General features: G+C 38.8%; 1 protein-coding gene across 2 annotated transcripts in view; it reads right to left on the bottom strand.

The window, feature by feature from the left end:
- FTCDNL1 (formiminotransferase cyclodeaminase N-terminal like) overlaps window positions 1-27,243 on the bottom strand; it is an 89,443-nt gene that overhangs the window by 27,932 nt on the left and 34,268 nt on the right. The window contains exon 5 of one of the 2 annotated variants that reach the window (XM_025404991.1): window positions 22,131-22,737. The exons of the other annotated variant lie outside the window; for it this stretch is intronic. The gene's annotated coding sequence lies outside the window, so the exon portion shown is untranslated. Of the gene's footprint in view, window positions 1-22,130; window positions 22,738-27,243 lie in introns of those variants that run through there. 2 annotated transcript variants of the gene reach the window in all.

A 27,243-nucleotide genomic window follows, 5' to 3' on the forward strand; every position in this document is an offset into this window, starting at 1 on the left:
AAAACAGAAAAATTTAAACGTCAACTATTAGATTATGATTTAAAAACCATGCAACTGAATTAAGACCCAGGGGAAAGGCAACATCATAAAGCACTACAATTTAGTCACTATGGTAACTTGCAAAGTATTTTTGCAGAGCTGTTCTCACAGCTCCCACACGTACAATCAAAACAAATATGCTAAACACTAAAATTTAAAGAGAATTGGTCATTTTATGTGTTGTATTAACACATTTAATAGTGTCATTGTACATAATATAAAATTTATGTTAAATCCATATAATGTTATGCAGTCAAGGCCATGTATTTTTGTTTACTTTGATAACTGTGTTTCCAAAGGACTAATAGTATAAAGAAAAATTTTTGATGGTGCAGTACAAAGTCATAAGAGAGACTACAAGCAAATACAATGTGCCCCATTCAAATATATGTATGCATATGTGTATATACCTATTTGTATATACTACCACTATAGTATATACTACATTTATATACAGTATCACCTTTCATAAATTACATCACTTACATGAGCTAATTTCCACAACAGTACTAAAATAATTAGCTATGTTACCCCCTGTAGAAGAAAATAATATGTAAATAAATAATATGGAGTATTTTCCACTATGATTTTTGCCTTTTCCTCAGTTTTGCCTTTTCCATTCAATTTTATGTGCAAAAAAAATAGTAAATTTTGTTGAAAAGAAAAAACAAATGGTGGGAGATGAAATTTTGGAAAAATTATAATTTTTCTATCACCCTTAATGATTCAAATTTCACAAATATTTGAAATATGAAGCCCCCAAACAATTATGCAATCAAGTCTCCTAAAGTAGTAGGTGTTTTGGTAAATTTAGAAATAATTGATACTAGATTTTAAAGTACATTGAAGGTTATTTCTCACCAGAGATCTCACTTCTATCCAACCAAATCTGCTATACCCTTCCAAAGTCCCTGCCTCATCCTGCAAATATTACATCCTCCTTTGATGATCCTTCTCGGACTCTGTCCAGCAGAGGACTTTTTGCTCTTCCCTTCTGTCCTTACCACTGGTACTATACTTAGGGGGTTGTATATCCTTCTCCCTGCTTGGTTGTGAGCAAACAGGGCAAAACCAAAGTCCAGTCATTTCTGTACCTTTTGTGCCTGACTACATACATGCCCACCAACTACCCCCTCACGCATCACTCATTTCCCATTCTGTGCTCTTGCCCATGTTACCTCGGTCTTTAGTATTCTCACCCATCTCGCTAATCTGTGTTTCCTGCAAAACTGACTGTATTTCCCTCTGATGACTTCTTATCTCTACAGTCCACTTATGCCCAGCATAGAGATTTCTCTCCTCGTGTCTCTGCACTGCTTCCAATTGCTTTCTAATGACTCCATATGTGCAACCTTTGTATCCAAAGCAAGATCCTGAACAGAAACCGTGGGTGCTATTTTTTAAATTTCCAAATATGCTAGTACCAAACATAAGCAATTTAACCATCAATACTGGTTAAACTAAGGAACATATCTTTTTCCCCTCTAGATTCTCATTGTATTGTCAAATATGTTATTAAATGTATAATTTTCTGATTTCTATTTAATGGATAGATTAGGGAGCATATACACAAAAACAAAGACCTCAAAATACTTCTGGGAAAGTGGTGAAATGAGTCTCTCTTCATCTCCCCGCAAGGACCCAAGTTCCTTCCTCCTACTAGAAACAGCTCTTGATGCTAATTGCTGCTCTTATACATATGGAATTAACATCTCTAACTGCCTGCAAGTATCTTTATACTCAAAGTTCCCTTAGAAACATAATGAGATGAGTGGAAATGGAAATAATACATGAGATCAGAAAAATAATAAAGTAGGTGAGATGTGAATAAAGGATAAATAATCCAAGGCATAATTCTTGTCTAGTCCTCAACAGAAACCCTCTGAGAGTTAGTTTCATATTTCCTGAGAACAGACTTAAGAAGCAAATGAAAGAAACATAAAATATATATACCCATCATCAATAAAGTGTCATAATAAGGCTACCAAAACCGAACTGGGGAACAAAAAAGGAATAAAAGTATTTTGAAGTTTGGTGCAGTCCATTTACACAAACATTTTTCCCTTATGAATTTTCACCACAAAATCATCCATTCTTCAACGCTAACCATGATTTGATCAAGACAATGAAAAATCTAAGACTATTTTTTGATATAGACATTTTCATTTTTAAAAAAAGCTGAGTCCCAGTGTAACAATAAGTGCACAGTACACATGAGTAAAGAAAATGGCTATCGGATTGATATTCCGCCTTAAACATATGGCATTGACATCAAGAACTCACAACCACCCAGGCCACGACCTAAGACCAGAGGTAATGTGAATCCGCTAAAAAGTAGGGAAAATTCCTGTGTTGCATTAAACTTTACTTTCTTTCCAGAGCTATTATTTTAACAGATACTCATTATATGTGTACTTCACTTCATTATCATTTTTTTCTCCACAAGGTTAGTTCAAAGTGTGGGACCAAAACGTTATAGAAAGAGGTGGCATAAAGAGTAAAAGCTGCATTTCTAATTATCCCAGCTGAAGATCACTTTTCCATATGTTGATGTTCAAATGAGTCAGCACCCTAGTGGACTCTGATGTGTCTTAGATGGATAGAAATACTCTAAATTTCATCATTGAAAATACAGATACCCTGAAATTTTATGATTCTGGATGAATAGTAATGCATATTAATCTTATTAATACTATCTATTTGAGTACAGACTGGTGGAAAATTTAAGAGCCAGAAAATTTTTAATATATTTCCAATGCTCCTGAAAGGAACTGGGTGGTTTTTATTCAAAATAGTGGGCTGGCAATATTTGCATAGAAGAACCAGCATTCCTACACAAAAGTTTAAAAATAAAAAAGCATTGTGGCCAAAGCAAATATTTCTCACTTGAAGGAATAAAGGAGTGATGGATTATGTGGATCAGTGGCCCAAAGATGCCGAATGTACTAGATAATAACCACGTTTCTACTTCTCTATGGTACAAAACCTTGCAGCTTTCAGTGAATCCAATCAGAGGCTGGTAGCCATTTGTTATTTTGACTTTTCCTGGAGAACAACTCAGCTATTCTCATTAAATTAAGAACATTAACATTTGTCACTTTCTGAGGATATTTTAATAATAATGCATTCATGGCCAGGTGCAGTGGCTCATGCCTGTAATCCCAACACTTTGGGAGACTAAGGCAAGTGGATCGCTTGAGTCCAGGAGTTCGACACCAGCCTGGGCAACATAGTGAAACCTCATGTCTACAAAAAATTAGCTGGGCATGGTGGCATGCTACTATAGTCCCAGCTACTTGGGAGGCTGAGATGGGAGAATTGCTTGAGCCAGTGAGCAGAGGTTGCAGTGACCCAAGATTATGCCACTGCACTCCAGCCTGGGTGACAGAGTGAGACCCTGTCTCAAATACTACTACTACTAATAATAATAACAATGCATTCATGTTGTTGTCCTCCCAGACACCTTACCCTCTTGAAGAGGTGACAACATGTGGGGACTTTGGAGTCAGACTGACCCAAGGTCAGATTCTGGCTTCATCATTCAAAGCCATGTGGGCCTGAGAAAGTCATTTAACTTCAGTTAAGCATCAGTTTCCCTATTAGAGAAAAGGAAATAATAAAAATTTGACATGAACTGCTGCAAAATGCCCAACCCAATGCCTGACGTACAAGGCACTTAATAAGTGGTAACTGATAAAATTACTTTTCCAGTATGGCACTGACTGGAGAATAAGAGACCCTTTGACCTGAGTTATCTTGTAATTTGTCTTTTATTCACTTGTTAGGCTAGATCAGACATGCTGGTTGAATACAGGGTTGCTAGAGAGAGGAGTTATCGCAGGTTTCTTCAGCTGAGCCTCGATACCTCACTGTCCTCCCAATACAAACACGTGGTTCTTTCTATCTTTCTGCTCAGAGGGCATCTTATTAACGAGGGCTTTCCTGAACACCTTACAAAAATGTCTTCCTTATTCTTCTTTATATTTTGACATGGTACTTACATCACATGAACATTTTTCCATTTCTTTTTATTTGTAAACTGCCTGTCTCCTGCCACTAGAAAGCAAGCTCCCTAAGGACAGGCACTTTGTCTTCTTCACAGCTCTGTTTCTTAGAACCCTGACTGGCACACAGTAGATCAACAAATATTTATTAAATAAGGAATTTTCTCAAAATAATAAACTGTTTCCTGCCAGGCAGTGATCTGGAAACACCAGAAGGGCTGGCACTTCTTCCAAAACTCCTAGTGGATCTCATTCAAGGAGCAGGGGGACCCCCTGTGCTGACCCCCAAGCTGAAAATGACAATGGAGATTTTGAGAAATGTTTGTCTTTCCGATCTGTCAATGTCCTGTCTATATCTCACTGTCATCCATATTTGCTTTTCTTGTTTTGGTAAGTGCTATTCTCTCTCTTAATTTCAAGCTCTCAGGTAAAAGCACCATGTCTATAACATTTTCTGCCACCACTAAATTTTAGATACTTAGTACATGCTGACGGGTGATGATTTTTGCTATGTGGAAAGGATAGCAGACTCTTAATTTTGGCCTCAGAGACAATCTTTATATTCTAGAAATGATATACAACAGATTGGGAGATATCAACTATATCTTCTAGAGATGTATGTTATTGAAAAAAATACAATAGAACATGCAGAAGTGACTCTGATTTTAAAATTTTAAAAAGAGTTAAAAACAAGGTTTTGCTTTATTGTTACTATTGCTTAAAAATTTTGCGCAAGTTCATCATGGTGATAATAAAACAATGAATAATGCCAGAATAGTTCAAGAAAAAGCAGAATTTTACCTGAGTTATTTAGAATAGTTTCTCCAAATTGCTATCTTCCTATGTATCATATTAAGTAATGAACTTTAAAATACTGATAGTCATCAAAATACACACATTCAATGGACTTATCCTCAACTGAAGCATATTTCTCTAGCAAACAGTACCGTCACTGAAGTCAAAAATATGTGAACTGTATTTATAACACTCACAAATTGTACACAACTTTAAATGGACTTTATTGAATTACAATTAAGAGACTATCGAGCTTTTGGATGTTGAGTGCATTTGGTTTTAACTTTAAACAACCAACTGTAGGCCAATCGTTTCTTCAAGTCGATGTCCAGATTTTAAAGGATAATTGAAAATTCTGAATCACATACTCATAAGCTGATTAATTGTGACTGACACAGTCCCTACTGCTAAAGTCTGGATCAATGGCAAATTTACTCATATTACAAAATTTGCTCATTCAATCTACACCAAAATGTCCTTTCTGACTCAGAAAACAAGTAGCAAATATTTAATCGTCTCTGAAATATGTGTAACCCTTTACAAAGTAAACTGTGTTAAGTTATAGGACTATATGCCTTAAGCCCTCATTGACCAACTCTAAACTGTGAGATCCAAATGTTGGCAGTCACAATCTCTCCTTTGCAACTTCTCAAGGAACTGACCACTAAATAACCCAGGAAAAAAAGTAAAACATGAAAGAATCCCATCTTTTATATGATCCAGTGTAGAATCACCACCACAATTACAGCAGTAGAGCATTATTGACATGCAGTATGGATGTTTATAAGCGATAGCAATCATTTCTAATGAGAAATACAGTATAATATTGAATAGTTATAAAGACATACTTTCAATTTCATTTTCAATCTATGTTCATTAGCAACAGTGGAGGCTAAATCTTATTTAAGTAGAAATGAATTTCAATATGCAGAATGAATGAATCCATTTATGCAGCAGGTGAAATTCCACAAGATAAACATATATTTATTCTAAGTAAGCAGAAAGCCACATATTACACTGTCTGGGTAGAAATACCTGAAATTTCATGCTTTTGAGTGCCTTAATTCTTTTTTTATTTACAAAAAAGTCACACACCCAAAATGCTATTTTAAAATCAAAGAAATCTGTTCTGAATCTCATTTTACTATTTAATAGAGCAGCTGAAAAATGACTTAAAGATGTGGCCATATGGTGTGAAAATCCAGAATCAAGGAAAGAATGAGATACTGTAAACATGTAAAAAGCAATAAAAGGAGGCGACTCTAAGCTCAGTTAATGAAAAGCTGATGATGGAGACTGTCTTTTATTGATTACATTTGAGGACACTGACTCACTGGTGTTTTCCAAAACATAAATTCTGCATTTCAAGTGTTTAAGAGATTCAGCTAAGTCTCTTTCCTTCAGCCTGGAATTGTTTGCACAGAAAGACTCCATAGAATAAATTACTGAACCTTCCAGCACAGCTCAATTAACTGAATGAAGCCGGGAGAGAAAAGCTCCAATCTGGTAGCCACAGAACAGAACCTGGCATCGTTTTTGCTTAAAGAGTTTACAAGTAGATCATGGGGCATTTAAAAGACAGCCTAAATTTAAGAGTAAAGACAACAGGAAGAGGCATGAGGAGCTCCAACTCACACTTTTCCCCACTGGCGTTTGTGCAGGAAGTCAGTCAGGTGTTTGCATTCTCGAGTCATTTTATGTCTGTCTTTATGAGGAATTCTGGTGTCTCTACCCTCTTTCCCCAGTCTCACACGTAAGTCGAGACAGACTTTCTGTTCCCTAGAAGTTCCGGACAGCTTTTTCCTTTAACTGTCCCTTATAAATGTAACTCAACTTCATGCAACAAAACCTGAAGTCAGTTGATAAATGATTAAACCATCTATACCTAGAGAGTTGTCTAGTTCTGACTCAACACCAGGGCTTGGAATTCAGCTATTGGTATGTTAATTTATTTAGCAAAGGTTTTCTGAGACCAGGTATTGGAATTACCAGGTGGAATAAAGCAGCGCTGTTCTCAAAGATCTCAGTCTAGTGAGAAAAACACCCTTGCAAACAAAATTTATAATAAATGAGTTAAATACCCCAGCCAAAGTACATAAAGTTTTCAGAAGGAGCTTCCAAACTGGGAAAGTGCTACAGGTTCTGTGGGGGTACAGTTCACATATGTCCTCAGAGCAATTTTAGATTTCACTTCACGGGACACATGAGGATGAGCTCAAGGCATCTGGGACATTTCCCTCACTTCCTTGAAAGAGTAGCATGACCCTTCTCCTCATCCATCCCTTCCTCTTCATTCCACCATGTGAGCGGCAGAGGGAGATCAGAAGGGAACTGCCCTGAGGTTGACTTTCAGAACAAGAAAGTTTGACTGTCTCTTCCCTTGGTTCTCCCAAACCACTTGGTGACAAGACAACAATGAGGAGGGATCACGCTAACAATCTTACGGATTGCTTACACATCAACTACCGACTGTTGCCCTCAACCATACACGATCCCACAGCCAAATAAGTCAGTAGCTGTGGAAGTTGGGAAAACCACAATGTAAATGCTGAAAGCCCCACATTGTACCAATGGCGTTTTCTTACAAATAGATGACATCCTCATCAGTAGCAAGTGTTGAAAACACAAGGAATGCCTGAAGGATGGGAGGGGGGTGAGTCTGTGAGGAAATCTTGCGGAAAGAAGAGAGATATTTGTAACAGCTGAGAGGAAATCCTGACACACCAGTCTCCAAAATCACTAGGCCGCCTTTCTGCCCAGGGTTCCCTCCTGCCTGGGGAATTTGGCCCCTTTCCAATGGCAGTGCCCTCATGTGCTACGCTGAAAATAAAACAAAGGATGCCATTCATCATATTTTTCAACAACTGGTTTCTTTTCTTAGTTTGAAATAAAAACTTGGCAATCGTAAAGCTGAGTTTTTTATTTTTATATATTTTCTTCTTCATGTCAAAATAAACTGGAAAAGGAAAAAAAATAGCCCAATGGTAAGAAAAGGAAAATACACAAAATCCTTTAGAGCTTAGTTGGCCACACACTGCCACTCGACTGACACCAAACCGTGGAACGCATCTCTCTCAAGTTCTCCCAGCCCAAAGAGCCGGCTGCCTTCTGCTTCTGTAGATGTGGCTACTTAGAGAAATTCAAACAGGCTCCCAGTGTTAACTATGCTGCACATTTACTTTAATCAAAGTGACATTTCCCAGATGGTGTCATCCAGAAAACCTCATCTGAAGTGAAGAGTACAAGAGAATTTAGCAGCTCATTCCAGGGAAAATTGAATACAGGTGCTCCCCCATTTTAAGATGACTCAGTTTACAAAAATATAAAACTATGTAACAGATACCCTTTTGGCACGAATATCCCGCCCCCATAGATATCTGGTACCTGAAATTGGTACCAGGCAATCCATATGAAGGTGTGAATGTAAAATGATAACATCTCTACATTATCAGCTGCACAACCCTAATACTCTTGGGTGTTAATTCTGAGCCTGAATGTTTTGCCATTCCCAGACCCTTCCTTTGCTGAGCAGAAGAAAAGGTGAGAAAGAAAGTGCTTGAAGCAAGAAGTTGCTCTAAGATGCCTCCGAAAATTAGTAGATCTAAATGCATTATTCACTGAATACCCAGAGTCTCCACGCTGTAGGTAAAACAGACAGCTTCCTCCATGGAGGTTACAGGATAATCACTTTCTAATCACAGTATAATAATACACTGTGATTATATAATAATCACAGTATAATCACTTTAGTAATTAGGTCATTGTGACTTGAGCTAGGAAAGAAAGGACAGGCATAACAGAGCATACAACCTGCCCTGGTGATCTTAGGAGACTTTTCTGAGGAAATGACACTGTCACTCTAGGAACTGGAGAGCAAAGGGTAAAAGAGTTGACTTCAGAAAGGACAAACCTATACAGAAACCTGGTCCTGCAACTTACGAGATGTATGACCTCAAGGAAGTTACTTAACTTCTCTGAGCCTCCGTTTCTATACCTGTAGAGTGGGAATAATATTGCTCTCAGAGGGATGTTGTGAGAATTAAATAAATAGATGTGCCAAGTGCTCGGCATGTATTCAGCACATGACCAGGTCCAGGTTCTGTGAAGCCGGAAACTTACACCATTTTGAGTACCATCATTAAAAAATAACCCAAAAATAGGTTTGTAAGTGAATTTAGAATGAGAAAATAAATTACAACTCACTATACATTTTTTAAAGCAGAGAAATATTATAATTATTGTGAATTCCAGAAAAATAACATATACTTATCATCTGTTTAGTGCTGTACATGTTTTCCACATTTTTATGGACACTCTTTTGTCACCTATGCAAATGATAGTAACCTGTCATTTTATATAAACAGAATATAAAACTAATTCGTTCTTTTTTTTTAGAATGGTTGATAGAAATGTGTTTTTAATCATTAGTGTTTGGGATACAACTTTCCCAACAGGCAAATTCCCATGGGACATACTTGTTCTTGATAGTTATACCACAGATTTGTTCCTCTAGAAACAGAAATTCTGATCAATTGTTTCCTATGATTATCATAAAACAATGAGATAATGTGGTGTCCTTAAAATTGTATATACTACATCAACATATACATAAATGCAGCTACAGCTTCTGTATTGGATGGACATTATTAACCACATCCTTTGCTTACAACCTTGTGCTGCCAGTAACTAGAAAGATTTTGCACAGATTAGCTTCTGGCTCCATAGCTTTTGACCCTATTTTTTCCTCCACTTCTTACATACTTCTGATGCTGGGCACCAGAGGACACACTCATCTGTATTGACCCTCTGGCCCTGTTTTGTGAGTCACAGCACTGAGTGAGCCATCACAGAGGACAAGAGGAGTACTCCTGGGAGCCATTCCTACACTGGAAGAGCTGGTAATGACTTCACTACACACGGATGTGACTATGAATCACACAAATACTCCCAACTCAACTTCCCCTTTATCTGGGTCCAAAAATGTCCAGAGCCACTCCCAGAACCAGCTATATAACTCATAGGGCCCAGTGCAAAATGAAAATATGGGTCCCTGCTGGGCTCAGTGGCTCACACCTCTAATGTCACTTTGGGAGACCCAAGCGGGCAGATTTCTTGTGCTCAGGAGTTCAAGACCAGCCTGGGCAACATGGTGAGACTCCATCTCTATCAAAAATACAAAAAAAAAAAAAAAAAAAAAAAAAGCCAGGCATGTGGTGATACTCGCCTGTGGTCCCAGCTACTCTGGAGGCTGAGGTGGGAGGATCACTTGAGCCTGGGGACGGAGGTTGCAGTGAGCCAAGATCACACCACTGCACTCCAGCATGGATAACAGAGTGAGAATGTGTTTCTTAAAAAAAAAGGAATAGGCTGGGCGCAGTGGGTTACACCTGTAATCCCAGCACTTTGAGAGGCCGAGGCAAGCAGATCACAAGGTCAAGAGATCGAGACCATGGTAAAACCCCGTCTCTACTAAAAATACAAAAAATTAGCCGAGCGTGGTGGCGGGTGCCTGTAGTCCCAGCTACTCGGGAGGCTGAGGAAGGAGAATGGCGTGAACCCAGGAGGTGGAGCTTGCAGTGAGCCAAGATCGCACCACTACATTCCAACCTGGGCAACACAGTGAGACTCCATTTCACAAAAAAAAAAAAAAAAGGAATAAGAAAAAAATATTCAGAATTTCCTGACAGTAACAGCAGAACATTGAACCAAGCATAGGACCCTGTGCTATTGCACAGGTTGCAAGCTCATGAAGCCAATAGTAGCTGCTCTGCTACCACTCATCATGAAAGGACATATAACAAAGAAATAGAGGTGGGAAGAGACAGCATTTTCAACAGATTGTGCCTAAAATATCTAACTTGTGTACATTTTTCAAAATCATACAACCATGTAAGCATATTACTAGGGCCTGTGAACATATTACCCAGGTCTTACTAGGGCTCCATACAAGTGAGGGTACCTACATCTTATGCATCACTAGGATAATGATAAATCTGCTCCTGCTGAATGCAGTAGGAGCTCAACAAATCTTTATGAATGAAGCTTCATCCTCAGGGACTTTACAGTCTAGCCATCAAAACAAACAACATCAGTAAAACCCTGTAACAAGTCAATGTGTCAAGTACATAAACTAAAATTGCCTAAAATGTAGGGATATGAATTAAAAGTAAAAGAAATGACCAGATGACTCTGCATGGCTAGACAGCCAGGAGTTTTGGATCACTGGCTGCACAATCTACATCCATCCTGGTTCTAGCAGCAGTGTTGGCCTCACCTGGTGGCAATTTTCCTCCCTGATTTAAATACTGATGGAGACTACTCTGGGTCCTATGGCTGACTTGGCTATTTCAAGAGAGTGGGAATGATTTCAGGCATCTCCTAAAGAGTTGGAGCAAGTTTGTGGCCCAACTCAGAGAAATTCATCCGGGAGAAATCTGGGGATGTGCAGTTCATCCTCCACTTCCCCACCTGATGAGAGAGGGTTGTGCCTAGCAGCACAAAATGCACAATCCTACAGAGGAGGCACTGACAGTCCAGGGGAGGAAGTCACAAAACTAGAAGCTAATAGGTCTTTCAGGTAGAAAAAGGAATAAATGGGCAAGAACTCAGAATATGATAACAGAGTAAAAGACAGGGTTTGGGAGGCTGAGGTAGGAGGATCGCTTGAGCTCAGGAATTCAAGACCAGCCTGGGCAACAGAGTGAGAATTCATCCCTACTAAAAATAAAAAGAAATAAAAAATTAGCCAGCTGTGGTGGTGTGCACCTGTAACCCCAGCTACTTGGGAAGCTGAGGTGCAAGGATCATTTGAGCCTGGGAGATTGAGGCTGCAGTGAGCTATGATCATGCCACTGTACTCCAGCCTGGGTGACGGAGGAAGACTGTCTCAAAAAAAAAAAAAAAAAAAATCTGGAAGAAATTTTAAATGAGGAAAGAGTACAAAAGTATTGGAGAGAGGCCTAAGATCTGGAAGAAGTCTCAGGATACTGAGTGGACTATCCTATAAAACTGCCATAGAGGGGTGAGTCAACTAACTGGATGTACAATTTCTAACTGGAACACAACTAACTAGAGGTGAAGGTCCATCAGGCCTAGGAAGAGAGGCCTGGAGACCTGAGAATGTGGGTCCAAGGTTATTGTTGTTTTGTTTTGTTTGTTTGTTGAGACAGGGTCTCACTCTGTCACCGAGGCTAGAATGGCAAAATTATGTCTCACTGCAGCCTTGATCTCTCAGGCTCAAGCGATCCTCACTTCTCAGCCTCCGGAATAGCTGGGACTACAAGTGCGTTATCACCACGCCTGGCTAATTTTTTTATTTTTAGTAGAGACAAGGCTCACTATGTTGCCCGGGCTGGTCTTGAACTCCTGAGCTCAAGTGATCTTCCCGCCTGGACCTCCTGAATTGCTGGGATTACGGCATGAGCCACCATGCCCAGCCCAAGGGGTATTGTGTAGGGTTAGGGCAGTGGTATAAACCTACAGGTATGGGATATGGTAGGAGGAGGTTCCTGGTTGACCCAATAGACTAAGAGAACTTAGGGAATTTTATTACTTTAGTCACCTGCTCCAGAGGGTTGTTGTGAAGATCATGTAATAACTAATATTTAGTTGGTACTCAGTAAAAGATAGCTACAAATAATGATGCCAAAAGGGTTCACTCAAGACTTCTTTTCCTATATCTTGCTACTTTATCTTCCTTTTATCTTTGTGAAATAACAGAGCGGATATCATGAAGATGAACTACTAAAAAGAATTTCGGGATACACACAGATTAATATTAATCAGTTACCGAAAATCCTTTATACGTATCAGAAACAATATAGTTTTGTAACAATGGGTCCTAGCTAAACTACATCCATATTATTACTTTTTTCAAAGCAGTTAGTCTTCATGGAGATACAGGTACCAAAGGAGTTAGGAAACTGACTGGCTGCAGATGGGGCTTCCTGAGAAAAAGTTGATAGCGTGGTACCCAGAGGTTTGGGAAAGGCGTTTGGCTGGGGGTCTACCGCCAGATAAAAAGCATTATCTACATGGTAGGTAAAGATGGCTATACAAGGAAAGACAAGTAACCATTATAAGATTCAAAAGACTTTACTTTTTTAAATTATATAATTTCATTAGTTTACATTTTAAATGATGGAATACACTACTACGCAAAAGACATGCTTTGGAAAACCTGGCCCAATGGCTTTCCATGGCATTTCCCATCCTCACCTCAAGTCAACACTCAGACTCCCTACTGGGGAAAAAATAGCACGAATGCCAAAGCAAACTGCGAATTTGACAATAGGAAGACAGTGAGATAAGAGAATAATGTGCGAATGAGAAGAAAAGGAGAGTAACCATGCGTGGGCTGTTTGTGTTGGGAGCTATGTTCACAATGAATATTTTCTGCATTCTCCTTTCCCTCTCCATTTCCCCCAGTCCCATTTGGTCTGCTGATTGGTTTGTTTCTGACAAAATCCAGTCCAAACCCAATCAGGAAAATAGAAATCACACTAAGTATTTCAAAAGTATTCACAAAAAAAAAAAAATTGTCAACAGTTGTTGAACTTGAAAAGCAAAACAGAGAACATAGGATCACAGAGCTGTAACTGCAGGCAGCACCACTCACTAAGGCAGGGGTCCTCAGAGCCTAGAAACTGAAAGGAGAGGCCCTGCAGAGCTGGGGCTTGGGTGTCTGAGGAGGTGGCACTGCTCAGCTGATGCTGGGGCTTCTGAGTGCAATGAAGCAAGCTCTGAAAAGTGTTGGGGGGTGGGGGGAAAGAACAGCTGGAGCCTGGAACTAAGAGCCACTGTCAAGGTGAAGAGTCACTGCTGAAGTGGGGCTTCTAGAAAGAGGAGGTCAAAAGGAAGCAGCAATCCCTCACCATCTTCCACCCCTGCAGCATCCCCAGTCCAGCACCCCATATTGGCAGAGCCTAATAGGGAACTGGCTGGCAAAGAAGAAATGTGGTTTGCAGAGTCCCAGTATCAGAAAGTAGAGTATGGGGCCAGGTGCAGTGACTGATGCCTGTAATCCCAGAACTTTGGGAGGCCAAGGCGGGAGGACTGCTTGAGCTCAGTTTTAAGACCAGCCTGGGCAACATAGCAAGGCCCTGTATCTACTGAACATTAAAAAAAAAAAAAAAAAATTGGCTGGGCGCAGTGGCTCATACCTGTAATGCCAGCACTTTGGGAGGCCGAGGCGGGCAGATCACTTGAGGTCAGGAGTTTGAGACCAGCCTGACCAACATGGTGAAACCCACTCTCTACTAAAAATACAAAAAATTAGCCAGGTATGGCGGCATGCACCTGTAATCCCAGTTACTTCAGAGGCTGAGGCAGGAGAATCGCTTGAACCCAAGAGACGAAGGTTGCAGCAGGCTGAGATCATGCCGCTGCACTCCATCCTGGGTGACAGAGTGAGACTCCATCTCAAAAAATAAAATAAAATAAAATAAAATAAAATAAAATAAAATAAAATAAAATAAAATAAAATAAAAAATAATTAGCCAGGTGTAGTGGTGTGCACCTGTAGTCCCAGCTACTTGGGTAGCTGAGATGAGAGGATCACTTCAGCCTGGGACGTCAAGGCTGTGGAGAGTCATGATCATGCCACTGCACTCCAGCCTGAGTAACAAAGCAAGACATTGTCTTAAGGAAAAAAAAAAAAAATGTATATGGAAGGGTGACAGATAATAGGTTAACACCCACACTAAAAATGTAAAAAGAAATTAGTCCCATGTTTAGGTCTGTATCTCACATCTTAATTCACAATATACTAATTTGCCTCACAACACTGCAAATAGGAACAAAAGAAGTGGCAGAGTTATCCAAAGGCAGTCTGAGTTCAACCAGAGCCCTGCTCACCAGGACATTTTATTACACATTGGAGAAGCATTCTAAGACATGGCTGAGGGTGTCCCAATTGTTTTATCTATGAAAAATGGGCTCCTTGGAGGCCATGTGCAGGCTCGCTTAAAACAATAAGCTTTCCTAAGCCCCCAAGCACAACATACTCCGGGAGCATGGTCTGGATGCTTATCAAACAAGTTCCTGGGCTATTCTCTGAAGTTTCTGGGCAAGTACAAACAACAGAGTCAAATAAATGCCTTTAAAAGCAAGGCAGTGGAGCACGTACCCTGTCAGTGAGATCCTCATATTCCCACAGAGTAAACAGTAACATGAGAATATTTATATGAAACAAAACTGTATATCAAGCCTGCTTTGGCTCAGCCAGGGGGGATGATAAATTCCTTGCAGATCTCTCACAGAGTGGTCCTTTGTTGACCACGGACGCCACTTCCAAGACAGTACAAACCAATTACAGAGCAAGGCTTTTCATTATGTCAAGAAATGAAAATATTACCCCCCTTTTGTTTTATTTCAGTTATATTTTACTTACTCCCTTCTCCCAATGTTTAAATAGTTTTAATTTATCATGAGTTAAGTCCCAATTTAGGCTGGAAACCAACGACAACTCCCCCTCTCCCCCGCACCCCACACACAAAACCTTATCACCTCATAGCCTAGCTTGTTGCTTTCCTTATCCCTCTTTTAAGAAACTAAAAGTTAAAGTTTAAAGCTGGGTAGAATAAAAACCAAAGGGATTGATCGAAAGTAAAGTCTATTTGTTCACATCAATTTTGGCCTCTTCACAGTTGGTAAAAGGAGGGAGGGTAAATATGAGCTATGAAGCACATATTCCATACAAAGTCCACCTTGTAGTAAGATTTAAAAAACAAATACTGATGAAACATTGGCACAAACTGTGGGGCTGCTTCTAAGAGGCCAATCCGAGAAAAGCTGCATATGAGTTGAGGTATTTGTTAGTTCATTTTGTCAGGTTTTCTCAAGTCAATGGGATCGTCCTTCTTAGTGATCATAGATGCATCCCAGTGACTTCTGCCAGTTCCTGCAGAAGAAGAGCTGGTGATACTCTACCCATCCACCAGAACACTTTCAGCAATTTACAGCTGGTTCAGATTTTCTAAAAGGCAGAAGGGAAACAGAGAAAGAAAAGACAAATTCAAATATGAATGAGACGTAAGAGGTGTGTCTGTGCTTGTTTTAAAAATTATTGGCCAGGCGTGGTGGCTTACACCGGTAATCCCGGCACTTTGGGAGCCTGAGGTCGGCAGATCACCTGAGCTCAGGGGTTCAAGACTAACCTGGGCAAGATGGTGAAACCCTGTTTCTACTGAAAAAAAAAATAGCTGAGTGTGATGATGCCCACCTGTAATCCCAGCTACTCAGGAGGCTGAGGCAGGAGAATCCCTTGAACCTGGGAGGTGGAGGTTGAAGTGAGCCAAGATTGTGCCACTGCACTCCAACCTGGGTGACAGAATGAGGCTCTATCTCAGAAAAAGAAAATTATTTATTTATAATAAAAATAGTAAATTTTTGTTTTTTAATGGATAGCTGGATCAAAGGCCACATTTAAACAACTTTATTTTAAACCATTAACTAAACTTCATCTGGAGCACTACAGTCCATCATAATAGATTTTAAAAGGGGAAAATAAGTCCTGCATAGTTGTATCTATTAATAGATATTAGAAATTTGCCAACATTTTATTTAGAACATATGGATGATCTGGTTTGGATCAGTGTCTCCACCCAAATCTCATGTTTAATCAAAATACCCAGTGTTGGAGGTGGGCCTGGTGAAAGGTGATTGAATCATTGGGGGTGCACTTCTCATGAATGGTTTAGTACCATCCTCTTGGTACTCTCCTCATGATAGTGAGTGAGTTCTCATGAGATCTGGTCGTTTAAAGTATGTAGCACCTCCCCACCAGCTCTGTTGCTCCTTCTCTGGCCATGTGACATAACTGCTCCCCCTTCCCCTTCCACCATGACTGTAAGCTTCCTGAGGCCTCCCCAGAAGCCAAGCAGATGTCAGCATCATTGTTCCTGTACAGCCTGCAGAACCATGAGCCAATTACCTCTCTTTTCTTTATAAATTACCCAGTCTCAGGTATTTCTTTATAGCAATACGAGAATGGACTAATACAATAGACTTAGTAAAGTTATCTTATTCAGATATGAGGTGATTTTTTAAATTTTTTTCTTAACTTTTGTGGGATAAATACATACTTTTTGTTTTTAATTATAGAACACAATGTGCAGAACATACAATTTACCACTTTAGTCATGTTTAAGTGTATAATTCAGTGGAATTCAGTACATTCACACTGTTGTGCAACCAAGCACCATCATCCATCTCCAGAACATTTTTCATCTTCCCAAACTGACACACTGTACCCATTAAAAGCATGTTTGGTTTTCAATAGGCCTTGCTCAAAGCCAGCAGCCTTTAATGCTGTGACAGGAACCTGGAGAGGTTAACTCAGGTAACTGGCAAATGAATCAACCCCTCCTACAACCCAATATGAATCAGCGGCACCATGGGCTTTTATCCCCTCTCATCTGTTTAATACTGATGCTCAAAACTAAAGCAAAGCTCTAGAATAGATCTAGAAAAACTGTTAACGATACATTTCATTTTTACATTACAGCTTATAGACATTTATTCCCCTAGTCGGGGTGGGAATTATTTTTCCTATTTCGTAGCTAATGAAATTATGGCTACATGAAAAATAACAGCAAGGACTGAACTCAAGCCCTCCAATCCACTGTCTACTGTTCTTTCTATCGGGCCACACAGCCTCTGCCAAAGCAAGGCAAGATCTGGGCACTGCTGCTTCTCAGCTCTCAGAGACTGAGAGACAGACCTATCAGGTCTAGCTAGACAGCATTTTGTCTCTTCACCAGAGCAACTAAAATTCCTCACGTCTAAAAACCATACCTAGTCCATCATCTTTTCCATCTTCGTTGTAACCATATTGACAGAGAAAACACACACAGAACTGGAATTCCAGAATGATATAAATGCAATCAGATTCAAGAATCAAATGTAAGTAAAAAAGAAAAAAAAAATTAGATGACTGGATCCTATAAAAAGACTGAGTTCAACCTTTTTTTAAACTTTTTTTTTCTAATAGAGATAGTCTCACTACATTGACCAAGCTGGTCTCAAACTCCTGGGTTCAAGTGATCCTCCTACCTCGGCCCCCCTAAGTGCTGGGATTATAGGCATGAGCCACCACACCTAGCCAACCTCTTTATTTTTAATTCCTTAAAATAAATTCACACTTTCTGCTTTTATTAAAGAAGATCACAGTGTTTCTTGCTAAACTCAATTTGTGGAAAAATTCATTTCTCTGTGCTTTATGGGAAGCATCTGATACTAGAACAATATAAATACTAAGGATTTACTTAAAATTGCCATCATTGACAAATAGCTTCTTTTAGTTCACAAAAAAGCTACAAATTTTAATTTCTTTCAAAAAAAAAAGTTCTTCTGCCAATACCCTTCTCTTTGCTCAAAAACAATATGTTCTCTAAACCTTTAGACTTTCCATCTAAATTCCAAAAGAATAAGTACTTCCTTGAAGTCATGCCCAACACCATCATGCCATCTCCCTATATAAACATTTCAAAATTCTATATCTGGTTTATGAACAGCAGAACATCCTAAAAGTAGTAAGGCAAGAATGAACCATCATGCTTTGTTTATTTTTATTTTTTATTTTTTATTTTTTATTTTTTTTTTTTTGAGACAGGGTCCCATTCTGTTGCCTAGGCTGGAGTGCAGTAGCACAATCATGGCTCACTGCATGATCTTGCCTCGACCTCCTGTGCTCAGGTCATCCTCCCACCTTAGCTTTCCAAGTAGCTACTACAGGTGTGCACTGCCATGCCTGGCTAATTTTTGTAGTTTTTGTAAAGATGTGGTTTTGTCACGTTGCCCAGTTTGAGTTTGGTCTCAAACTGCTAGGCTCAAGTGATTCACCCGCCTTGGCCTCCCAAAGTGTTGGGATTACAGGCATGAACCACTGTACCCAGTCTTGATTTTTTAAAATGTACATATTAAAAGAATAATTAGCCAGGAGTTTGAGATTAGCTTGAGCAACACAATCAGATTCTGTCTCTACAAAAAATACAAAAATGAGCTTGGTGTGGTGACTGGTGCCTGTAGTCCCCTCTACTTGGGAAGTTGAGGTGATGGGCTGCCTAAGCCCAGGAGGGAGAGGCTGCAATGATCCATGAGCCTAGGTGACAGAGTGAGACCCTGTCTCAAAAAAATAAATAAATAAAGTAGTAATTACTCAAAACATGAGAGTTGAATATGGAACTTGAGAGTTCATTCAGGAAAATCCAATCAAGTCCATTTTATCTTGTTTTCTTATGATAATGAAAGATGGTTCAGAAACCATGGCCATTTTACTCAGTTGATTGAGAAGAGCTTCTAATGCTCACAAATTACTAGCACATGATACAAAGTAGATTCTCTCGAAATTGTAACAATGACTAGAAATACAAGGTAATTAAGAATAATCTATGAACACTTGTTGTTGTTGAACAAAGAATGCTTTCAATTTTCCAATACATGGCTGCAACTAAGCTCTTTGTAGTTTCTCCACATCTTCACTGCCCAAAAGAAAATTTTGTAACGACTAATAATTTTCCTTAAAATTTCAGTGAGGCCTTAGATTGGATCACATGAAAACACCTCCCCGAATCTTCCAGAATTCCCCAATATTTTCCTTTATAGCATATTCAGCACAGTTCTTGCACTCTTGGGGTGTAAATCCAACTAATGCTCTCCCTTTAGTACCAATTCCCCAATCACTTGCCAACTTTTTAACTTGAGCTTCTATGTAATGAGGAGACACGTAAGAAAACTGATCACCAAGGACACTGTAAGACACATATTGGAAGTCTTCTGAGATTTCTGCAGCTTCTTGGTCATCAAAACTCTCCACGCTGCAGGCTATTTCAATTTTTCCCTCGTGGGGAAAAGCCATCGCTTGGACACCCTTCAATCCATTTGCATTTGAGCCCCGAATGGCACTAGCGATCTCTCTTCCTGCAGACATGTCTTGAGAATCTATGGTAATGTTGCAGTTCATCACATACGGGCTGGCACCAACACCTAAATCATTAGAAAAGCATGTTAATCAGGCATAACAAAAGCCTCGTTTTGAAGATTCTATTCGTCAGCCAGTTTTAATCAGAGGCGTTTCCTTTACTCGGTTTTATTTAAAAACAGTACAAATATTCCTCATTGTCAACTCCAGAATTTTCTGAAGATATTTTTTTTCCATAACGAAAGTATTTAGGATATAATCAGGTAACTTTATCTACTATAAAAGTATCTGAAGGATTTTTTTTTTCCTAAAAGAGCTCAAACTTTCCAAAATACCAACAGAGAAAGAAAAGCATGGTTAAGAGCTAAGTCCATCAGCAGCAACAGGCCTTGGAACTTCATTCATTTCCAAGGCCATCTCCATGGGGTTTGGAATTCAATGACAGGCCTAAGAGTCTCAGAGACAGGAGTAAATCACACCTCTGTACCCACCACTCCCTCTCCCTGAAACAAACATTTGTCATTATTGAATTAGGTTAATATCAGATTAAAGTGAATCTCAAAACCAGTCTTAACTAGGGAAAGAAGTCACTAAAAACTAACAAACAGCCTTGAAACTGGGAAGAGCAAAGGGACTCATGTGTTTTGTGATGATGTGAGTTTGGCAGGGTTTGGAGCCAAACAAAACACAAGAATCCCCTCACACAGACTTATAAACCTCGTGCCTTTCTCTTTGTACAACCTGTTGGAGGCACCTCTTTCTTTTATCCCCAGCTTCACAAGAGACTGAGATGGCCATTGCCACTCTACAGCCCTGTTACGCTACAGTTCAGGGGCAAATGTCCCGCTTTTCCCTGTCTCAGGGATGGTGCGGCTCACGTTACATAAATAGTGTGGCTCTAATTATAGTTTACACTATAAGATGGACAACTTGGTTAAATTAGCATTGGTATAAAAAGCTTACATTTGCAGTTTCCTCATTTTTGGGGAACCTTACATTTCTAAAAGCAAAGTTAAGCAGGGATTGATGAGGGATAAAGGGCTGACCTCATCTTCAACATGTGATCATTTCTTAGCTACTATTTCAACATTATTTTACTGTCATTCCTTTTTCTTGCTACTTTCAAACTTATTGCTCCTGATGTCAGTATCCATCAGAGAAGTGCCTTCTCGGTTCACTTTTCCCTAGACTTGATGGTTTGGGGGCTCTGTTGCCTAGCCTGGCTACTCTCATACTAATAGATGTTTTACAGAAAATCAGCACACGGAAACCACATTTCATCTTTTTCCCACACATGTACATAATGAAACATTTCAACTCCCGAGGCTGGGCCTCTTCCTCCTGGGAATTCTGCAGGAATGAATCAGATTACAGTATTTCCCCATAATGCTGATTTCATAAAAATTAAATTTCCTAACAGTCAATACATCTCTCTCATCATCTCATGTCCCAATCACTTACCCTAAATATCTTTAAGAACTATATCAGTTTTAACATTGCACAGAGTATAACTGGAATTTTTCTCAATGTTAATGTTGCCACTATTAACAGAAAACATCCAAACATTTTTCTCTCATCTACCCCCCAACAAGTAATGTTACAAATAGTCTTATGTCCTCAAATCTAGTGTACATATCCTATTTTGACTCAAGGAATGGTAATAACTTTACCATCGTTCCAACAAATAGTTGGATCACACTCAGGTTTTGCTGAAGAGTATATAACACTGAGGGTTACATCAGCACAACCATTCAAAATCCTTACCAGGCCTGTAGTGCTTCACCATTACACTTTGCTGTCCCATACCCATACCTTTGAGATGCCCAGTCACATTCAGATATTCACATGCAATTCATCAGCCTTGGGGAGCAAGTCACTTTCAAAGAAAGTTCCTGCTTATGGACCTGGGGCTCTCCCCATGACATGGGTCATTCCATCCCTGTGGCCCTGGGACTTTTCCTGAATCCCTCACCCAGCAAATTCCAAGATATCCTCTACCATCACATGTCTAATAACTTCCCCTTGTTAGTAGAATTTCCAAAGTTGATCATTCTTGCTATAAATGAACTCATTGCCTAAGATAAATTATTAAAGATAAAGTAAGTTTAGATGTAAGCCCTAAGGACAAGAGTTCAATAAAGAAATGTACGCTGTTCAGTGTCCCAACACCGACTTAACTTGACTAAAATGAAACTCTTATTTTTAAAATTCCTTCAAAAGCATAAAGTTCATTTTTTTCTAGCAAAATAAAACATCAGAAATAACTTTCATATGCTTTTAAATAAAATAAGAGGTAATCACTTAACACAGAATAATCATTTTTCAAACGGGCCCTTGTCATATATATTTTAAATTCTTCTAGTAAGCTTTAGTTACACAATATTTTTGTTTTATTACTATTTCTTATTCAAGTAGTGAAAAAACAGAGACAGTTAACGAATCTGAGATGTTTCTGACTTAATCAGGGTAATAGTTTCCTCCCCAAGGTGGGGAAACTTCTCTCTCTTAGAGGGTGAAAGAAGAAAGAAAGAAAGAAGAGAAAATTTCTCTTTCTGCCCAAATTCACGCTTTTCCAATTTCCTCCATTTAATCCTTCCAAGTCAAAACCAATACGGTGATCCAATTATACTGAATCAGATTCTGTGTTTAAATCCAGCAGTCCCATTGACCTTATTTAAATGCTGAATTTGATTTTTTATGTTAATTTAAACCTACTAAGAAGGTATTTTAAATGAGAGAGATAATTAATCCCAGCAAATCGTATTTCTAGTTAAATGTCATATAATTAAAGTAATTCCACTTTTTGCTCTAAAATTAGAAACCTGATGTGAAAGTTTGTTTCTCAGTTTGCGGTTTCGCTCCACTCCCACCTCCCGCAGATTGGCACTCGGCTGCTCTGGTGGCAGCACGAATCCCCTCACTGCAAGGCTGAAATTCCAATTTTCTTCCAACACAACTGTCACAACGCCCTGAAGCAAGCTAAAAACAAGGAAAAAAATCTTTGGTATGATTTCGCTTTCCATGTGTGCTTTAATGAAAAATTTATCATTCTAAATATTGGTGTTTACTCCTAGTTAAATACTTTTTTATCAAAAAGAAAAAGAAACTGAGATTCAGTTGCTATTATTTCACAGAGAAATATAACAGGACTGATGTTTTCCTGACAATTCCGTTATTTTTCTTGTGTAGAAACACTGTATTTATCATATACTTTACGGCTGGTGATTTAGATATTGTTGAGACCTTATGGTGAACTGATATGGATGTAAACTCTTTATGCCAGATTGTTTAAGCAGAAAAAAACCAAATGCACTTAATTAACATCTGATGTGTAGCTTTCGCAAACACAAATGCAATATTTGTGTTTAAGCACTGGCAGTAATGACTGTGAACTATGCTATTAATGTCTGGTTTAAAGATGCTTGTGGTAGGACCATGTCTGGAATAACACAAATAAAAAACTGCATTCAGACAAAACAATAGTGAAGAGCCCATTAGGAAAATGGAAAAGCAGCACTCAGAAGAAACACATGTATTTTTTTCCCTTTAGATCAAAATTATTCTCAAAAATAGTTCCAGGCACCATCATTTTCAATCAATTAAAGGTGAAAGGATTCTACATATTTTAACTCTACAGAAAAGAGTTTCACTTTAGGAGGTCCAAAGTTGTTTAGGGGTGTCTTCAGAAGTTCCATTCATTAAATTATACTCCTCTTTGGTGGCCAGTATTAAAGCATGCATGAAGAGAGAGCTGGGATGGTGTTTTAGGATATTTGGTACTTTTACATCTAAAGAGAAAACTTCAAATTTGTGGACTGCATTACAGTTTGAATAAACAGATTCTTTTCAACCAATTCAACTCCCTCATTAAACACTTTGTTACTGGGCTGGGCGCGGTGGCTCATGCCTATAATCCCAGCACTTTGGGAGGTCGAGGTGGGCGGATCACAAGGTAAGGAGATCGAGACCAGCCTGGCCAATATCGTGAAACCCCGTCTCTACTAAAAATACAAAAATTAGCTGAGCATGGTGGCATGCGCCTGTAGTCCCAGCTACTCAGGAGGCTGAGGCAGGAGAATCACTTGAACCCAGGAGGTGGAGGTTGCAGTGAGCCGAGATCGTGCCACTGCACTCCAGCCTGGTGACAGAGCGAGACTCTGTCTCAAAAACAAAAAAAAACTTTGTTACTGAAAACCTGGTGAGTGCCAGAAACCATGCAGGTTCCTGAGTATAAAAACAGGAAGAAGGTTAAAATAAGGTAAAACCCTAGCCTAAATGTGGACTTTGCTTCAGAGTAACAAACAGAGAAAGGTCACCAGACTCAGAACTCAGGTTCAAAAATATAAACAGTTATTATACCAAAAACAATTAGTTATCATTATATATTGGTATTTTAAATTTTTTAGACCATGCACTAAAGAGAAACCACAGCTGAAACAGGACATTTGATGACTAAAGCCATAAAACTCAAACATAATTGCTAAGTCCAATGCTCCCATGGCGGGAAGAATGCGGGACTTGTGTGCATGTGGCTGAATTCACAGAAAAGAAAGCTAAGTGAGGACTGTGTGCCACAGGGCTAGGAAGTACTCTCGTGGGTCCAAATTCAAGTTCCACCTCAACGGGACACTGCCTCTGCTCAGCTGTCTTCCTGTAAAATGGCTATGACGTTTCCTTGCTCAGTGAGGCACTGTGAACCTCATTCTATTGCCTTTGAATCTTTCAGAGTAGAAATAATTCAGAAGACATTACAAACATAAGTATAAATTAACCTCCCATAACGAAGCCAGTCCAGATAAGAGGGAAACTCAAGTGACTTGCTACTCTCAGGTTTTTCAAAAATAGAACAGTGCCCTCCCTGAGTTCAGGCAAAGTCTAAGTCCTTCATGTTCCAATTGTAGGTTACATGCTTAGTGACACATTGAGACTTCCATTTTTCATCATCCCAACTAGGCTTCCTAGCCAGCATTAGCAAATGATTTTTAAAAATAGGCTCCTTAAAATGAGACTCATTCTAAAACTGGAAATTATTTTTCAAATACCAGATAAAGTTTTGGTGTGGAGTAAATTGGAGTATTCAATGTCAAGAAAAGTGCCTGATGATGCATTTCTTATTTATAGTAGAAAGAAGTAAGCAGGAAAGTGCTCAGTAACCCATTTAAATAACTAAACAGAAGCCCCTGATTCCAAGATGTACCAATTACCTCCATCTCTGACTCCTAGGGCATCATATGAAACTACAGTTCAAAGAATTTTCCCCGCATTTTTAAACAATGATGCATACATGCAGGCCATTCATACAACATATCAGACAGCAGTGTTTAAATTACCCCATAAATGTTTAGGGTTTTAAATATATATGTATGAAGTATTTATTTATAGATCTAAAAGTATCAACTATTACTGCTTTGCCCTTATTTATGTTCCCCACAAGCTGGCCAACTACAAACTTTTAAAAGGAATTTGGCTTAAAAGATTTTGTGTGTTTGGCACTGACTATGGGTGTTAATCATTTCTGAGCTCACTTCTTTTTCTCTTCTGTTTATAATATTCTTTGGGAACTTCAAAACAGAAACCTGTTTCCTTATAGATTCTGCTTCCTCTGCAGTACTGTGTAAATTAATTTGTCCTGGATTGTTGACTATACTGTACAGTTGATAGCGCCAATCATTTCTATTTAATTTTTGTAGGAAAAAACATAAACATAGCAACAATGTGTTGAGGTTTTTCTGTTTTGGTGGGAGGGAAAAATATGTTGGGAAACACTGACATAACCAAAAAAAATGTTAGAAAAATATATAAAGCCAATTAAATTTAAGCAAGTGCAAAATCGCTATTGTTGGGAACCAAATTCATTGAAAAATTAGATGAATAACATTTCTACCCTAAAGAAAGAGGTATTATAAATTATACTTCAGTAGATATTACTTCAAAAAATGAAAGCGATTTACAGCCAGGCACGGTGGCTCATGCCTGTAATCTCAGCACTTTGGGAGGCCGAGGTGGGCGGATCACGAGGTCAGGAGTTCGAGACCCTCCTGGCCAACATGGTGAAACCCCCCGTCTCTACTAAAATACAAAAAATTAGCCATGCATGGTGGTGCGCGCCTGTAGCCCCAGCTACTCGGGAGGCTGAGGCAGAGGAATCTCTTGAACCTGGGAGGTAGAACTTGCAGTGAGTTGAGATTGCACCACTGTGCTCTAGCCTGGGTGACAGAGTGAGATTCCATCTCAAAAAAAAAAAAAAAAAAGAAAGAAAGAAAGCAATTTACTTCTTTCTGGATTATTGTTTAAGGAAGAATATGTGCAATTAAGGTAACCTAATATTTTAGTAGAAAGTCTTAAACTCTACTATCTAGTGTGAGGAATATTAGAAACTAATTGTTTATTCACATCCCTTATTCACTGATCCTCCTTGAAATACTTTACTTTTCTGCTATTAGCATCTGCATTGAGCCTACTAAATGATGCACAAACAGACTGCCCAAACTTGGCAAATCGTAATTTTCTTGTTTCTTTCACAAGCTAAAGTTTCTACCCTTGGTCATGGGTACCAGTGGAAAAAGGCATATACGGGAAGAGCTGTGCTCCTTTTCCCTTCTTATCATGAATATGCCATCAAATATAATCCAAATACAGGCACTGAAACTTAGCTTTTATAAAATTTACCACTAATAAATCTTACTAATTACTCTGCAGGGAAGATGACGGAAATAATCACAGGATTGATTTAGAGATATTATGAAAATATGTTGGAAGCTTTAAGAATTTAAAAATGTTTTTCATATATAATACAAACAAACTATGTACATATATATTTTACAATATTGAGATCACACTGCCTATACTACCTGGTATCCCTTGCACTGGCTATTCCCTCTGCCTAAAACTCTCCTCCACATCTCCACGTGGCTAGTGGTCTCACTCCTTCAAGTCTTTGCTCTAATATTGCCTTTACAAAGAGGCCTAATTTGGATTATTCCACCTATAATCACAATACGGCCCCATTCTAGAACTCTTAATGCCCTTGTCCTGTTCAATATTTATTTTGGCTGTAGCACCTGTTATTTTCTAATGTACTACATAATTCATTTGTTTATTAAGATTTTTATTTATGATCTGTCTCTTTGCCCCTCCCCAACTACAATGTAAGTTCTTTGAGGAAACCTAAGTTCTATTTTGCCCACTGGTGATACTGCTTAGCACACAGCAGGTACTTAATATCTGTTTTATTAACTAACTTAACTGCAAATTCTCTCTACATTAGACTGCATTTTCTATGTCTCTGAAGGTTCTTCTAAAACATCATGCTTGAGTATGCCACAGTTTATATAAACATTCCCAAATAGCAAACATTTCCATTATTTTCAGTATTTGCTATTATAAATAACGCTTTGATAAACATCCTTGTACATGTCCCTTTTACTATTTCCTTAGGATTTCTCTCTAGATCTAGAATTCCTGAAAGGCAGTTATATACATTTT

Source organism: Theropithecus gelada, chromosome 12 (assembly GCF_003255815.1).
Source record: "Theropithecus gelada isolate Dixy chromosome 12, Tgel_1.0, whole genome shotgun sequence".
In the NCBI taxonomy this organism is placed as follows: Eukaryota; Metazoa; Chordata; class Mammalia; order Primates; family Cercopithecidae; genus Theropithecus; species Theropithecus gelada.